General features: G+C 35.7%; 1 pseudogene across 1 annotated transcript; it reads left to right on the plus strand.

The window, feature by feature from the left end:
• The first annotated feature begins 12,676 nt into the window (after positions 1 to 12,676).
• On the plus strand, positions 12,677 to 13,650 carry LOC306638901 (olfactory receptor 10AG1-like; annotated as a pseudogene). The gene has a single exon. The product of its transcript is annotated as an olfactory receptor 10AG1-like (transcript).
• Positions 13,651 to 17,039: the final 3,389 nt, after the last annotated feature.

Below are 17,039 nucleotides of genomic sequence, written 5' to 3' on the forward strand. Positions count from 1 at the left end.
CTTCCCATTATCCAGTGGAAAACATTAATCATTTTAGTGTCTCTTTCATTTTCTGTTTTACAGAATGTCATATAGTTGGAATCATACAACACACAGTTTTCCCACATTGCTTTATTTCACTCAGGGATATCTATTTTTTTCAGTGTCTTTTTATAACTTCATCATTCATTTCTTCCTATTACTGTACAATATTACATTTTCTGTATTCACCACAATTTATTTATCCCTTCATTTACAGAAGAGTTTCATGATTGAGTCCTTGTTTTGACAATTATGAATCAATGTTCTAGAATGCTATAAATATCCATGTTTAGGTTTCTTTGTGGGCAAAGGTTTTCAGTTACTGTGGGTAAAAAACAAGGAGCATGACTGATGGATTCTCTTAAGTGTAAGGTAAAGTAACATTTTGCATCCCCACAACCTGTATGAGCAGTCCTGTTGGTTCACATTCTCTTCAGCACTTGGTATTGTCAGTGTTCTGGATTTTGGACATTATTATAGTATGTAATTGGATCTCCTTGTTGTTTTAACTTGCATTTCACTAATGACCTTGTGATGTGGACCATCTTTCATCTGCTTACCTGCCATCTTTATGACTTCTCCTTTGAAGGGTTTGATAGTCTTTGACAGTTTTTAATCAGTTTTATTTCTTATTATTGAATTTAAAGGGTACTTCATACTTTTTGAAAAACAGTATATCAAGTATATCTTTGAAATTATCCCCACACACATGACATGGGTTCACTTGTTCTTAATATGTCTTATTCAGAGCCAAAATTTAATATTAATAAAGTATAGTTTACTGTTTACTTTCATGGATCTTCCATTTAGCCTTTTTGTACCTAACAATTGATTGGCAAACCCTAGGTCATTTTGACTTTTTCTATCTTCTAAGACTTTTATTGTTTTGCTTTACATTTTAGTCCAACACCCATTTGAGTTGATTTTTAAGGATATTAAGACTGTTTACCTTCTTTTCTTTTTAATGAGTGAATGTACAGTTCTTGCAGTAAGATTTGGTGAGAAGAGCATCTTTGCCCCATTTTGCTGATTTTACTTCATTCTAAGATCAGACTACATTTCAACTCTATTTTTGTGTGTCTATTCTTCGACTTTCAATTCTATTCCATTGATCTATTTGTCCATTCTTTCACCAATACCACACACCATTTAGATAATGTATCTTCACAGTTAGTCTTGAAATCAGTACGTAACTGTCTTTCATTCTCTATGACTCTCTCAAAATTATTGTCCAAAAAGGATATTTATCAGGAAAGTCATGAGCAACTACATTATTTCCACAAAATAATGGAAGTTGAAATCCAAAAGAAAATTTTGTATTGCAGCTTGACATTTGTATATCAATGACAGTTTTTTTCTAGTTATCTAACTATGGATTCATATTTTTTCCCCAAAAAGGAAGTCATATAATTTCATTCTGCAGCATGTGTTTAGCATGCATGAGGCCTTGAGTTTGATCCCCAGCACTTAAAAACAAAAGCATGTTGTATTTTGCTTTAACTGGAGCTTTATATCTCTTCCCACTTTTGAGAGAACCGTGTTTTTGAAGATATTTTCTGCCTTAAATTAATTACATTAACATTAATTCAACATCTTATTAGCACTTAATTTATGCCAGGGATTATGGTGGACAAGGAGAATGATCAGCCATAATCTGAGGACTAATTTATGCATAGTCACAAAGATGCTGAGGATGAGTGCACCCACATGATCTTAGGTGACAAAAATATTTAGATAGCAAGTGTTGACTGACAAGAGATAATTTAGACTGCTAAAATACTTGGCACAGACTTCATCCAGCAGAGTGTTCACAAAAATTTTTCTTAAATTACACAAAGTAAATATATTTGCTTTTTGTTCCGATATTATGTTAGTACTAGTATCTCTACTGAGAATAAAACCATTTCAAAATGTAAAAGGCAATCTTACCTGACTGAGGTTTAGCCAAAATAAAACAACCAAACAAACACCAAAGAAAGGAAAAGGAGACATGACAATAAATGGCAAAAACAAACAAACAAAGCAAAAGCAAAAACGGCATGGTCAAATTTGGCCCTAAGTTTCTTATTCCCCAGAAAATAAGTAGTTGGTTCAGATACATGAAAATTGAGGTGAATGAAAAAATGAAACAAGGACTTAGAATGCAGTGAACACAATGTTTAGCATAAAACATACTTTCAGTTATGTCACATTTCCTTTACTTTCTTCCCTTACCTAAAAACTTTATAATACTCCCTAGCACTTCAGAGATACTCTCTGCTCTGACTTTTTATGAGTTTTAGACATCTCTGATAAATTATTTGCAATCACCTATTTGATTCATAGTGACTTTTTCCTGGTATTTTTAGTGAGGGATGTTATGGTTTGGATGTGAGGTGTCCTCCAAAAGCTCACATGTAAGACAATGCAGGAAGGTTCAGAGGGAGAAATGATTGGGTTGTAAGAGTCTTAACCCAATCAGTGACTTAATCCCTGATGGGATTAATTGAAGTGGTAGGGTGTGGCTGGAGGAGTTTGGAACTGGGGTGTGGCTTTGGGGTATGTGTTTCAAATCTGGAGAATGGATTCTCTTTCTCTGCTTCCTGATGATGCAAGCTGCTTCCATGTGCGACACTCTTCTGCCATGATGTTCAACCTCACCTGGAACCCTAAGGAATGGAGCCGACCTTCTATGGTCAAGGACCTCTGAAACCATGAGCCCTCAAATAAACCTTTTCTCCTCTACAATTGTGCTGGTCAGAACTTTTTAGCCACAGCAGGGAAAAAAACCTGATGAAAATAAGGGATTACTAAAATATGTAAGTCATGTAAATCATTTTAGAAACAGATTGAACCCGGCATGGTGCCACACACCTGTAATTACAGCAACTCAGGAGGCTGAAACTACAGGAGAAGCTTAAGATCCAGGCCAACTCAGACTGCTTAGTGAAATCCTGTCTCAAAATAAAACAAATAAAATAAATAAAAAACAGATTGGGGATGTAGCTCATTGGTGGAGTGTCCTGGGTTCAACACCCAGTATCTACTCCTCAAAAAAAAAAAAAAAAAAAAAAAAAATGAATTCAAAATGTCTAGTCAACTTGAAAATATTTTTGGATTTGTGTAATTTCTTTAAACCTATAAATAAAATAGTTATAATCTAACCAGTGTTTACATAAGAGCTGAACTAATTTGTAAGTATCTAGAAAACAGAAGAGATAATTTATTATACTAAAATAACTATAGGATGCTTTGAAATAGTTTTATCAGCTTTTTCATTTCAGTGACCAAAAGTTCTGACACAAACAGTGTAGCGGAGGAAAAGTTTATTCTGACTCATTGTTTCAGAGTTTAAGTCCGAGATTGACAGCTCCACAGATTTGGGCCTAAAAAAGAGGCAGAATATCATGGTGGAAGAAAACATTTCTAGACATAACAGGGAATAGTGCAAGAGCTAAGTTCACTAAGGACAAAATAAATATCCTCCAAACTTGGTGCCATTGATCTACCTTCTTCAGCCACACCCTGTGTATAGTTACCACCCAGTCAATCCATATAAGGAAATTAACCCACTGATTAGATCACAACTCTTAAAATCTAATCATTGTATCTCGGCATGTTCTCACATTGTCTCATATACATGCTTTTGGGGACACCAGATATCCATCGTAACATTGTGTTCCTGGTCCTTAAAATTGTATACCCATCTCGTAATGCAAAATATATTTAGTCCACTTTCAAGAGTCCTTAAAGTCTGGACAGTTTCAGCACTTCCCAAAATTCCTAATCCAAAATCTCATCTGAGACCCAAAACAAAACTCTTGTAGTTCCTCATCCAATGTCTAGGGTCCATGTCATTGATACTGCCATTTACCGGTGACAAGTTCTGCTTTCTCAGGTGTTGAAGTACAACATCAGAGAAGTACGCCAAGGCAAGCATGTTAAGCAGATTTTATTTAAAGGTAATAATGCAGACTTCTCTCGAGAAGGACAAGGGGGCCTTGGCTGATGTTCTAGAATCCCAAGAAGTGAGCACGCCCTACATCTTTTATAGGTTAAGGTCTCTTGTTCTCCAGTTCTCTCCCCCCTTATCTCTCCTTCCTGCCTACGTGACTAGGCTGGGTTTTACAGGTGAGAAGCATAAAGTGAGAATCGATGGGGTAGAGGGAGGTCCAAAGTGATTCAGCCAGGTAAGGGCCCCGGGGCCATTACTTAGCAGCCCCCTGCCTATAGTTCCTGACAAGTGCAGGTAAATTTGGTAATCAGTGGGCTCTGGAGATCCTTGACATTCCATTCTCCCAAGGGCAGTCTCCAACTTCCAGAGGCAGATGGCTTTCATGACTTTCATGGCTTCCATTTCCTTGATTTCACCCGATCCCCTATTTATACACCAACTGCCTGTCCCCAATTCTGGCTTAATCATCATGATGTTTACTCCAAAATGCTTGTGTAGCTTCACCCCTGTGGCCTTGATGGCTGCAGGTCCCATGGCCTCTCTCAACTTGTTTCTGCTCAATCCCTGTAGCTTTCCTCAGCAGACATCCCGAGTTGCTGGCATCTCTTAATCTTAGGGTCTCCACAGAAGCTGCAGCTTCCTTTTCACATCTGCACATATCACTCTCTCTGAGGAAAACCCCTGGAACTGTGATCCTACTTCACTTTGCCTGACCTCCCAGTCTTTCCTTTGAAATCTCAGTGGAAGCTTCTAGGACCAATTAACTCCACCATCCTGCATTCCTGCAGAACGAGCTTCACATGGTCAATGTGAAGGTCTGCTGCCATTTTGAGTACCCAAGTCTTCTGGGTCCATGACTGCCAAGGTGGCAGAGCACAGGGTAACAACTTTGTTGGGTCCCCTTATGTAAGCAGGGTGTCTCCATTGTCTCTTTTCAAAGTAATTTTTACTTTTACACCCCTGAGCCTGTGATGGACATGGTCTTGTTAATGCCCAACGTCCCCTCAAGCCTTCATTCTTATTACTTCTGGGTCACAACCCTCATAATCACCAAAAGTTTGAGTATCAGGAAGCAAGAATCATGGGGCCCAACTTACTAATCTGCTCACCGTCCTGAAAAAGGATAATCACAAAGTCAATCTTTTGACCTTGCTAAGTTTTACCTGGAAGAATTTCATAGTCCACCAAACAGTCAATTACTTATATCATTAACAACCTTCAACTGAAACACACCCAAGTAAGGCAAATGATTAGCTATAGTCAATTATGTAATTTCTTTACCTTCCTTCTCTGTTACACTTTGAAGTCCCACTGCCATGACGCTAGAGGGGAGCTCTCAGAACCTCTCTTGTTTTTGAGTGTTGTTTTATTCACATATCATTCTTTGTCCATTCAAACGCTCTAAAAGTTATTTTGAACAATGTTTTTCTTTTAATGGTGGAAATGTCAATATACATATTCCTCCCAATTTTTTATTAGAATGAACATAAAGAAAAGTTCTTCTGTACACATCAACATGAAATAACTGACTACTTAAATAATAGCATAAGTAGAAACTTATAACATTAACATATATAAAATGATACCACCATCCAAAGGATGAAACATGAGCAAAGAGAATTATACTATTATAAGATTATTACCTTTTTGAAGTATGAGATGTGAGATATGGAGGATCAAAAGAAAGAGCCGGAGGAAAAACATCGATTGTAAAGGATGGAGAGTTAAGTATACATACACATTGATACTTTTTAACACTGAAACCATCACAAAATTATAGCATTGTATGTAAAAAGGCAGCAAAAAAATGAAATGGAAAATAATTGAATTAGCTTAAAAATTAACAGAAGAGAGGAGACAAGCAAAAGAAACCAAAAAAATGAAGAAGAAGAAACAAATAGGAAATGGTAGTGTATTATAATGATGTTAATTCAAAAACATGAAGCATTCAAATTAAAAGATAGACACTAACACAGAAAAGTATAAGCACACTATATGCAGTGATGTTGAACGAAACTTTAATAAATACACACTGTGAACATAGTATATCGCCAGTAAGAAGAATAAAAAGGCTATATGTTTTACACATAGGTTTAAAAAAATTTTTTTTGGTTATGTGATCTTGGAAAGATAATAGATGCTCACAACATTAATGGAATTACCTATATATTTAGTACAGCAAATAAAGTCTCTTCTGCCTCCCCTACAAATATTTCTCCTACTTTCTTAACCCCTAGAGTGCTCAATACTTCATACCAAGCTGCTTTGAGACCCACAACAATCTCAGTGTGTTCATTGAGTATGCTGGGAAAATCATCCAGGTGATTTGTTTCTATGGGAACTCACTGCAGAAGCCAGAGATCATGCCAGAGATCTGTGGTGATTCATCTATGGTTACTGATTACTAGTGAATTCATGACTGGGGCATTGCAGCACTTGGTAAGACCCCAGGAAAGATGAGCTTAAAGACTGCCACCAAAATTTTAAAAAATTCTGGCATTTCTCAGGTTACTGTCAACAACATTAAGCTTCCAGAAACTACTGCATGGAAATATAAAACTTATCACTCTATTTTGGGGAAAAAAAAGCAAGAAATAGAAAAAAAAGAAAATCTGAATGTACATATACAGTAGATTGAGGAAGACATCACTATACATTGAATATGAAGCAGATAATCATCAAAAGTAAAACCAAAGTCACAACTATCAAAGGAAACTATTGAAAACAAGAATTTATGCAAAAGTAGCATCTGAAAATTAATGGTTCTTTGGTAGTATCACGCACTACTGACAGCATATCTTGTTTTCTTAGTCTTTCCATAAATAAATGTATCTTCATTTGTTAATAATAACATTTTCCAGCTTCAGCACAATCCCTTATGGGATCTCTCCAGCTGGTGGAAAGTTATTGTATGTGTGGAAAAGAAAATATGGTATGTCTTATTTTTCTCTGGCTACAGAATTTGTGTCAGAAAATCATGGTTCTCACTATACCTATGTTGTACATTTAGATGTCATTTTTCTCTGAAGAGCATGCAATATTATCACAGTCATAGAGGCCAAAATTCAGTCACAAAGTTCCTACTAGTACCTGCTGTCTGCTAAGAATTATGCTTGAAATCAGTGGAGAACAAAGGGGAACATTATCTAGAGTTAGAAACACCAAGCATCCTTTTGTCAACTGATATCCAGTTCCACCTCCCTGGTATCCAGTTCCACCTCCCTGGGAGTGGAGGCAGGGGGTACTTTGTCTCTGCTATTAGGCGTAAAAGATTTAAAGGCATCTATCATTTCCAAATTCCGGTGTAGTGAAAGAGCTGAAAGGAAGCAGCATCCTATGGTTACGGAAAGGAAGTGAGGATGAACCTTGGAGAAGCATCTCCTGACATAGCAAATATGAGCAGGGTGCAGCCCTGGAAAATAATCCCATCACAGAAACAATCACGTACTGATATTGAAACAAAACTCAATAGAAAATAAAGAAGTCAAAGGAAGCTAGAAGCTCTAACTTCATGCTTGGAGCTTGGAGTGTTTCTCTCCATAAAGAACAATGTAGAAGAGTTGGAACTGAGAAATGCTAAATTATCAAAGTTTGCAATGAGATAGAAGCATTTTAAATTTTTACAGATGTTACTTGTTTTTAGTTCTTTTAAGGTTCATTAATACACATTTTTTTTTTTTTTTAATTTAGGGACTCCCCTGCTGTCTGAGAGAATACCATACTCTGAATAGAGTAATTTTAGTTTCTTTAAGATCAAATTGCTTTTGTCTTCAGAGCAATTACCCCACAACAATAAATGTCCACTGCTACAAAACCAATGAGTACCCCTCAAAGATGAGAATATAAACTGGGCTTGTTCAGATTATTTCATTAAGAGCCATCATTTGCTAAAACGTTCTATCCACAAAAATTACAGAAAATAAATTAAGATTAGTAAGAAATTCAGGCAAAAAATAATGTCAATATTTTCCTTTAGGTCTCATCATACAATGAGGAATGTCTATTCGAAGACATGCATGTGTTGACTCTGTTTGGAAAACAATATTTTATGAAATTATAGTCCATGGAGAGATGTCAGGAAAGTCTTGTCTGTTATGGAGTAAATGTTTTGAAAAACATACTAAATTAACCTTAAACTTGTGGAGTTAGTTAGCAATTTATGTGCCACAAGGGAGATGAGATATCCCCATTGGAAAGAAGTGACTATTTCTTCTGCAAAGAGCACTAACCACTTCAAAGGCAAGTGGAGTTCCTCTTTGAAAGTGATTCAGACCTCAGTGTATTTAAATATTTACAAAATATAAAAATGTCAATGAGAAGAAAGCAACTTTAACAAAACTGAACAGGTAAACTGCTCATATGTTGATATTCTATTTTTCAGCACTATTAATTTCAGGATCACAATTTAATAAATAATATCAAACATCTAAAATCATGAGTATATTTTGGTCTTAAAACGAATCCACTATTTGTTTGTCCCATACTTATTTTACTTTCTGAGTTAAAAATTTAAACTAATATGTTTTAAGAATCTGAAATATGTAAATTCCTAACTAATTTATGTTTTTAATGATTATAATGATGTTAAAATTTTTCATTTTAAAAATATGAAAACTAAAATCGAAGAATGTTGCATTGAATATTAAGTATGTTATGCAATGTTGATAAAGGAAATGTTGCCATTATAAATAAAATAATTCCTACACAAATCCATTTCCTTAGCGAATCTCAGTTTGGTAAGGAAAACATGAAGCAATTCTTTCATCCAAATTATAAATTCCTGCAGCTCATAAGCAACAATTTATTATATTTGAGCCATGTCCTATCATTGTTTATGTGATTACAATCATTAAGACCATAAACATGGCAGGAGCTGGAACACAATATATAAGTACATTTGCTAAACTTTCTATGTATTGTTTGATGTGGTTCATGGGAATATTTAATTTGGCCCTAAAAGAAAGAAAGGTAGCAGAATATTATAGGATTAAAAATGAGCAAAATTCCAGATGGGTTTTGGTTTTTAACAAAATCATCTATAGTTAACCAATAAATAAGAATGCAATTTTTCTCTTTGAAAATTCATGTTTATGCTTCTAGATTCTCACTGTGTTTGTAATTACCTCTCTTTGTAAAAAAATAACCAATTCTCATGTTAATTTCTACTTTCAACTTAATTCAAGATCACAGGTAGAGTAACATAGTAGAACAGAGTTTTGCCTATATTCTTCATAAAAATAAAAAGCATTCACAGAATGTCAAGGGCAGAGAAGATTTGTGAACATGTGAATGAGAACTCCAAGGACCAGTCAGTGAATATATTCGTAGGCCAGACTACGGTATGGGCAAGACTGATTGGAAGAGGTTTTAAGGAAGCTAATTAGCCTAATGGCTAATTGAGTTGGGATTCACAGTTTGCTCAAGGTTCTCATGATGTTTTCCTCCTCACAACAGTGTGTATGTAGAATACCTATCTGCTTCACAAACATTCCCAAGGACCAATGCACTACTTATTTTTCTCCCTAAGGTAAAGACAAGGGAGGAGTTATGATATCCACAGGTAATTTGAATTGTCTGCAGTGAGTTAAATGGTGAATACTAATTTCTACCTTCTAGATCTAAAAGCCTTTGATAATAAAGTGAAGTGATAATGAAAACATTTTTAGGAAACAATGTGAAAATAAGACAGGAAGAAGAAAATATTTCAAGCTGGCAAAAACACAGAAAATGTTCAAACGTCAATGTTAAGACAATGTTTTATTTTCAGGAGTATGAGAAAATAATCAGTTCAAAATATACAGCCAGTGATGCAGTGATGCGCATGGGAGGTTAAGGCAGAAGGATCATAAGTTCCATGTCAGCCTCAGCAACTTAGTGAGGCTGACTCAAAATATAAATTAGAAAGGACTTGGGATACAGCTCAGTGGTAGAGTGCATGGCATGCAACCAACTTAATAATGGTGTTATGGTTGGATATGTGGTATTCCCACAAGCTCCTGTGTTAATGGTGGGATATTAAGAGGTGAAATAATTGGATTGTGAGCGCTATAACATGATCAGGCCATGCCAGTTTGAATGAACTAAATGGGCGTTAACTCTAGGCAGGTGGGGCACGGCTGGAGGAGATGGGTCACTGGGGGAATGCCCTGGAAGGGTCCAACTTCCCTGTGACCCTTTCCCCCTCCCTCCCTGTGCTTGCTGGCTGCGGGAATGAATGAGCATTCTTCACCCAGGCCCTTCCACCATGATGTTTTGGCTCACTTTCAACCCAGAGCAATAGACTGTGCTCACCCTGGACTAAACCTCTAGAATCATGAATCAAAATTAACTTTTCCTCCCATAAGTTGTTATGTTGGGTATTTTGACCACAGTCACACAAACCTGACTAATGCAAATGGTAATAGAGATTTTGAAGAATTTTCATATGTTTCTTCCAAAGAACCAGCAAAATACATAAAAAATTACCTACTTAAAAAAAAAAAAAAAGAATGAGCTCTATACAGCAACTTATTTTTGAAATATCAAACCAGGGGTATGTAAGAGGAAAAAAAATAGAGTTGGAATCCAAAATTCTGTGAAAATCTGGGAAAATTTTGTGAACTTTTTGAATCTAATTTCTCAGATGTAATGAAAAGTAGGAGTATTAACAAGTTATTTTAAATCAGAAGGCAACAATTAACTTACTTGTATTAATACAATTCAGTAATAATAATATAATCTTAAAAAGATAATTGTGTTGGTCTTTGATGAAGTGACATTTGAGATAAATTTGGAATATTCACACAATGAGCCGCATGGTCAGAAGAAATAAAAGGAAACTACCCTTAAGTTTCCATTCTTAGGAGATAGAACTCAATATTGACAAAATGCAAATCAGCAGAGGAATTTAGCAGATGAAGTTAAAAAGATTTCCAGGCACCAAATTATACACCAGTTTGTAATCAATGAAAAGGAGTTTAAATATTATTTCAAGTACAAGGAGAATCCATGGAACTACATCTAAAAGAGATGTCTAATGATGGATTCACATCTTTTAAATATTCACCTGCTGTTCTGTGCAAAATTAAGTTCTGTGGGGTCAGGCTGCTAGGGCAATTCAAGAAGTAAGAAAGTAGATATAACTAAGGGCCAGGAATGAAACTGAGAAGAAGCAACATATTTGAAATTTTTAAGCACTGATTGGTATGTGCTAGCTAGCTCAGGTTTATATAGCTCTAGAGAACTTGAAATGCATCCCCAGAAGGAGTCACCTGCTACGAATTAAAGCCACCAAGTCCCCACTTCCCAAAGCTTTAGTGCTAGTACACCAGAAGCCATGACAGACTGACAGAGTTCATGTAGGTGTGGTAACAATAGATCACTGTCAATGTTCCTCTGGGGAGGGCGGAATTGTGGTGGAATGACAGATGAGGATCTTTCAGAGGAAACTCCAATGAAGAACTTCATCTGAATGGATCTGAAAGACAATAAAAAACAGAAAGCTTATTTAGTCAAATGCAGGAAGGAGGATTTTTTTAATGAGAATATTCTAAATTTTTATCAATTGATTCTTACTTCCTTACTTCCTATTCAAGAAAATAAGGTAGGATAAGCAGTTAATAGGGAGGGCAGGTGGTGTCCATGGAGTGAGGTAGATGTTACAGAAAATACTATTTACACAAATTGCAAAAAAACATGTGGTAGAATATAGGATCTTTAAGAGTTATTTGCATTTTTCCTCTTTAGAGTCATGCGAAATTAACTGTGAGAACAAAGAGATATGCACTCTTCTTGAGTCAGTTTATCTCAGATGACCCAGGCCATGGTCAGAAGAAGGAAAAGGTGGCTTTGCTTTTTTATTAAGGATTAGCTTTTGTAATGGAGGACATGTGAGTGGAAAGTTGTTGTAATGGGATAGAAATCTAGAAGTGCTTATAAAGAACATTGAATGTTGAATTCTATCTAACCTGGTAAAGTAATAATTGTGAATGTATTTGGGTAATACAAAACTATGTTGAATTAAATGAATTGTATGTCTTGAAGTTGTTGATTAATACCAATGAGACATAGTTATTACCATATGGGAGATGGTGATTAGAAAGATCCTCCTAAAGATTTCCTGATCTAATGACCTAGGTATATATTCAGACAAGGAGTGTGTACAGTCTCATAAGCGTGGGAGAAAATACAGAACCCGCTCCCTGTATGACAAATGATGGAAGAATGAAGTTCTATTGGAATATAATAGTGTGAGAGATTGAGATTATATGTGTGAATGGAAGGAAAATAAAATCGACAAAAAACAAAGACTTCCTAGATATATTTGAGACTAGGGGGATAAACAGTATTTGAAAAGAGAAAAATAATTTTTCTAAATATAGAAGTTGGACAAATTTCCTGGTTTAAAAATGAAAGCACGAGAAAGGGAGACTGGAGAAGAATTGTACAGTTTGACTGGAACACAAAACTAATGTGCATTATCTTTTCTGTTATTATAATTTAATCAAAACCTACGTCTCTATGGATCTTATTGTGTGCTCTTATCAGAAAGTCGATCTAAAATAAACAGCTCATATTTAAAAACATTTTATTAATCACATTACTTTTTATTTTTATTAGATGTGTTCATTACTCTTCATTTCACATCAAATTTCCCCGAAGAACAGGATGTAAGCTTCAGAATGAAACTAAGAAATTAGAAAGATCAAAACTCACATACTAAGCCAATTCACAATGAAGAAAATGCAGTCAAGAACTGTAAATCCACAGAAAGAAAATGTGAAAATCACAGAAACTAATCTCACTTCAGTAGTGGAATTTGTTCTCTTGGGATTTTCTGAGATTCCCAGATTGCACTGGTTTCTCTTTGGAACATTCTCAGTCATCTATCTGGTTATCCTGCTGGGGAATGGTATCATCATTCTAATCATGAGGGCAGAGTCCACTCTGCAGACCCCATGTACTTTTTTATCAGTAATTTTCTTTCCTGGAAATCCGTTATGTGTCTGTTACTCTTCCCAGAATGCTTGTGGATCTCTGGACCCAGAAGGGAAGTATTTCTATTTTGGCTTGTGCTGCACAAATGTGCTTTTTCCTCATACTGGGAGCCACAGAATGTTTCCTTCTGGCAGTGATGGCCTATGACCACTATGTAGCCATTTGTAACCCTCTGCACTACCCTCTAGTCATGAGCCATGAGGTCTGTGTCCGGCTGGGAGTTGGTTCCTGGGTCATTGGAATGCCTGTCCAGGTAGGGCAAACCTGCCAGATTTTCTCTCTGCCCTTCTGTGAATCCAACCAAATCAACCACTTCTTCTGTGACATTCCCAATGCTCAAACTGGCCTGCGGGGACATCTCTGTGAATGAGATGGTGGTCTATGTATTCGCTGTGCTATTTGTCACTGTTCCCTTTATGTTGATCCTTGGGTCCTACAGCAGAATTATCTCAACCATCCTGAAGCTGCCATCAAACCCTGGAAGGACCAAAGCCTTTTCCACTTGTTCTTCCCACCTGATTGTTGTATTTTTATTCTATGGGTCAGCCAGTATTTCCTATTTAAACACCAAATCCAATCAGTATGAAGGAACAGAAAAGATGTTGTCTCTTTTCTACACCATTTTGACCCCAATGTTCAATCCAGTGATATACAGTCTATGCAACAAAGATGTTACAGAGGCACTGAGAAAATTTCTTCCCAAATTGTTAGCATTGTGAGACAATTAATGTAGCAAATATTAATGCCTTATATTACTAACTTTGTAATACCTAATTTGAAACTAATTAAAATCTTTCCCTAATTTACAAATAAATAATGTAATTCCTCTTTAATGAACTTGTTTCCTCAGAATTATGACATTTGTGCTTACTAATCACCAATGCTATACTTTTAAAATAAAGTTTTTCTCCTCACTGTAAACTAGTAAATACAATCATGTGACTAGAGAAGATGATATAATATGTAGTATTTTCAAAGTTGATGGTTTTCCACACTGTACATTAACATCCATTACTAAAACAAAATATGATAGATTCTACAGATATTACTAAACAATTATCTCATACAAATAAGTGCATGTATAGATACAAAAAAGAATGACTAACACATAAGTTTATAATATAATGTTTATTGCAGTACTATTTTCTTAAATGTGGAAAAATTCATGGTTATATTGAGAAATGTTTTAATAAGTATGATACAAATATATGACATTTATGTAACAGTGCAATTAAGTGTTCATATCACCCATATATAGTAATGGCCCCAAAATTGTTGATTCTTGTACCCATGTCTTGTTCTTTTCTTTCATATGTGGACTCTGGTTTAGTCATGTGAGTTAGCTTTAGCCAATGTGACTAGCAAACAAATGGCACTTGAACATTAGTGCTTATTTTCTCTAACAATGGAAACATTTTCATTTCCACATCAAGAAGCCCAGACAAGACTGCAAGACAATGAGAAATCACATAAAAAGAGACTGCATCTAATATTTAAACTGAACACTGAAGGAACCTAACTTAAATAGACTTATAATGTGCTATTTTGAGTTTTACTATTTTCAAAATTATCTACTAGTTCTTTAAACTCTACATTATTAGCTCCCAACATTCATTCATCTTTTCCTATATTGAAATGCGTAATTTAGTTGGTTTTCTAGGGATCCCTACCAATAGCACATTGCTAATCCTTTATACCTGAAAATGTTTTCATCAAATAAAGCTCTGATAAATGTCTTTCTTGCTGAGGAAAGAGATTTATTCAGTCACTAAAAGTAAGGAAAAGGAGGAAATAATGCCGTTTTCAACAACATGGATGAAACTGAGATATTATGCTCAGTGAAAAAACCCAGAAGCAGAAAGACAGGATATTGCTTGACCTCACTTGGAATTAGAAATAGTCAAGTTCCTAGAAACAAAGTAGAATTGTAGGCATCAGTCGCTGGAGGAGGTGGAATGGGAACATGCTAATCCAGGGACGCAAAGTTTCACTTCTGCAGGATAACTATTTCTCAATTTCTGTCATATACCATGTTGGACTACAGTTATCAATAATGTATTGTAGGCTCAAAATCTTCTAGAGGGTTAGATCTTAAGTGTTTCCAACAACATGCAAGCATGCATACACACACACACACACACAAACACACACACACACACACTAGTATAATAGGCAACTGTATGGGGTGATGGTCATGGTTTTTTGGCTTGGTTGTGGTAAAGTTTCAAACTACATACTATATGAACAAATCAAGCTTCTATGCTTTAAATGTATGTAACTTTTCATTGCCAATCATCCTTCAAAAACTTGGAGAAAAATAAAAGCATGGATTTAAGAACAACCAGAAATAATGATATTGCTGCGCTAAGGTTTAATCACTGGCGTAAGTGAAAAACTGAGCAATAACAATTAAATCAGGAAATGGGATGATTACATATATATATTGTGAGTTTTGGAGGGTTTGTGACCTATGAAGAATGAAGTGGTACAGGAGAGATGAAACCCCAGTTGTAAGGAAGGAATTGTAGCTTGGACAAATTCTAGCTCTAGGTAAATTTATTGCAATATTAGTAAAAGTGTTGGCATAAAAGGCAAAGAAGAAATAAATACACATGGCAAGTTAATTAATAGGAAAGAAAAAGCCATGGATTTCGCAAAAAAACATGCTTTATTACAAGTTTTGTGAATATGTAATAGAAAGAGAAAAGAAAAAAGAGAGAGAGAGAAAAAAGAAAACATATACCCAGTAAATTGTATAATAAATATATTTCATTTACATGTGGCATAATTTATTTTTTTCTGATTTGAGGTGACTTTCATTAGAACCTTTCACAGTCCCAAATTTATACTATATGCAAATTTTCGTTAGTTAACTTTTCTACAGGAACATATGAGTAAATCACAGTCACATTGGTTAAAACTCAAGGTATGACTATCTGTTACTCAGAACTGAGAGATGGTATCACCTCCTGGCTAAGGAAAAACTGCTGAGGACAGAAGCCGGGAGGGTGCTTCTCCTGATGTGGTGAAGACAAGAGTGGAAACAGCGTGGAAAATGCCTCCTTCGTAAGAACAACAGTAGATTTGGAAACACAAATCTACACTTTTCTCTCCAAGGCCTCTCATTTTGTGTGAAATAACATTGTGATTTTTTAATTTTTATTTTTTTACTTTATAGTTATTGGAAATTGAACCCAGAGGTGCTTTACTACTGAACATATCTGCAGCCCTTTTATATATTTTCCTTTGAAACATGGCCTCTCTAAGTTGCTTAGGGCCTTGCTAAGTTGCTTAGACTAGACTTGAACTTGTGATCCTCCTGCCTCAGCCTCCCAAGTTGCCGGGATTACAGGTGTGAGCCACAATGCCAGACAAGAACACCATAATTTGAACAAAGTAATTTTAGTTTCTATGAGACAAAGTGCCTTTGTCTTCACAATGGTCAACCCTCAACCACAAAGGACTACTTCCACAAACACAGGACCCCTCAGGATGAGACGATGTGAGCCGAGCATGTTCAGATGATATCACCAAGAGGCACAATTTGATGAGACAGTGGTCTATATGTTTGCTTCTTTACTTATCACCATTCCCTTTATGTTGATCCTTGGGTCCTGCAGCAGAATGATCTCAACCGTCCTGAAACTGCCTTCAAGCACTGGAAGGACCAAAGCCTTTTCCACATGTTCTTCCCACCTGATAGTTGTAATTTTATTCTATGGATCAGTCACTGTCATTGTATTACATAATTGTAAACCCAAATCCAATCAGTATGACGGAACAGACAAACTGCTTTCTCTTTTCTACACCATTTTGACCCCAATGCTTAATCCAGTGATATGCAGTCTACCCAACAAAGATGTTTCAGAGGCACTGAGAAAATTCCTGCCCAAATTGATAGCAATTCCAGACACTTGAATATCAGAATCATTGTTTTATACATTTAATTTTTGCAAAGATTTAGCTGCTTTTTTTTTTTCAGTACCAGAGATGAAACCCAGGGATCCTTAACCACTCAACCACAGCCTCAGCCCTTTTTATTTATTCATTTTTTAAATTTTGAAACAGGGTCTCCTTAAGTTGCTTAGGGTCTCTAAGTGGCTAAGCT

Source organism: Sciurus vulgaris, assembly GCF_902686455.1.
Source record: "Sciurus vulgaris genome assembly, chromosome: 11".
NCBI lineage: Eukaryota > Metazoa > Chordata > Mammalia > Rodentia > Sciuridae > Sciurus > Sciurus vulgaris.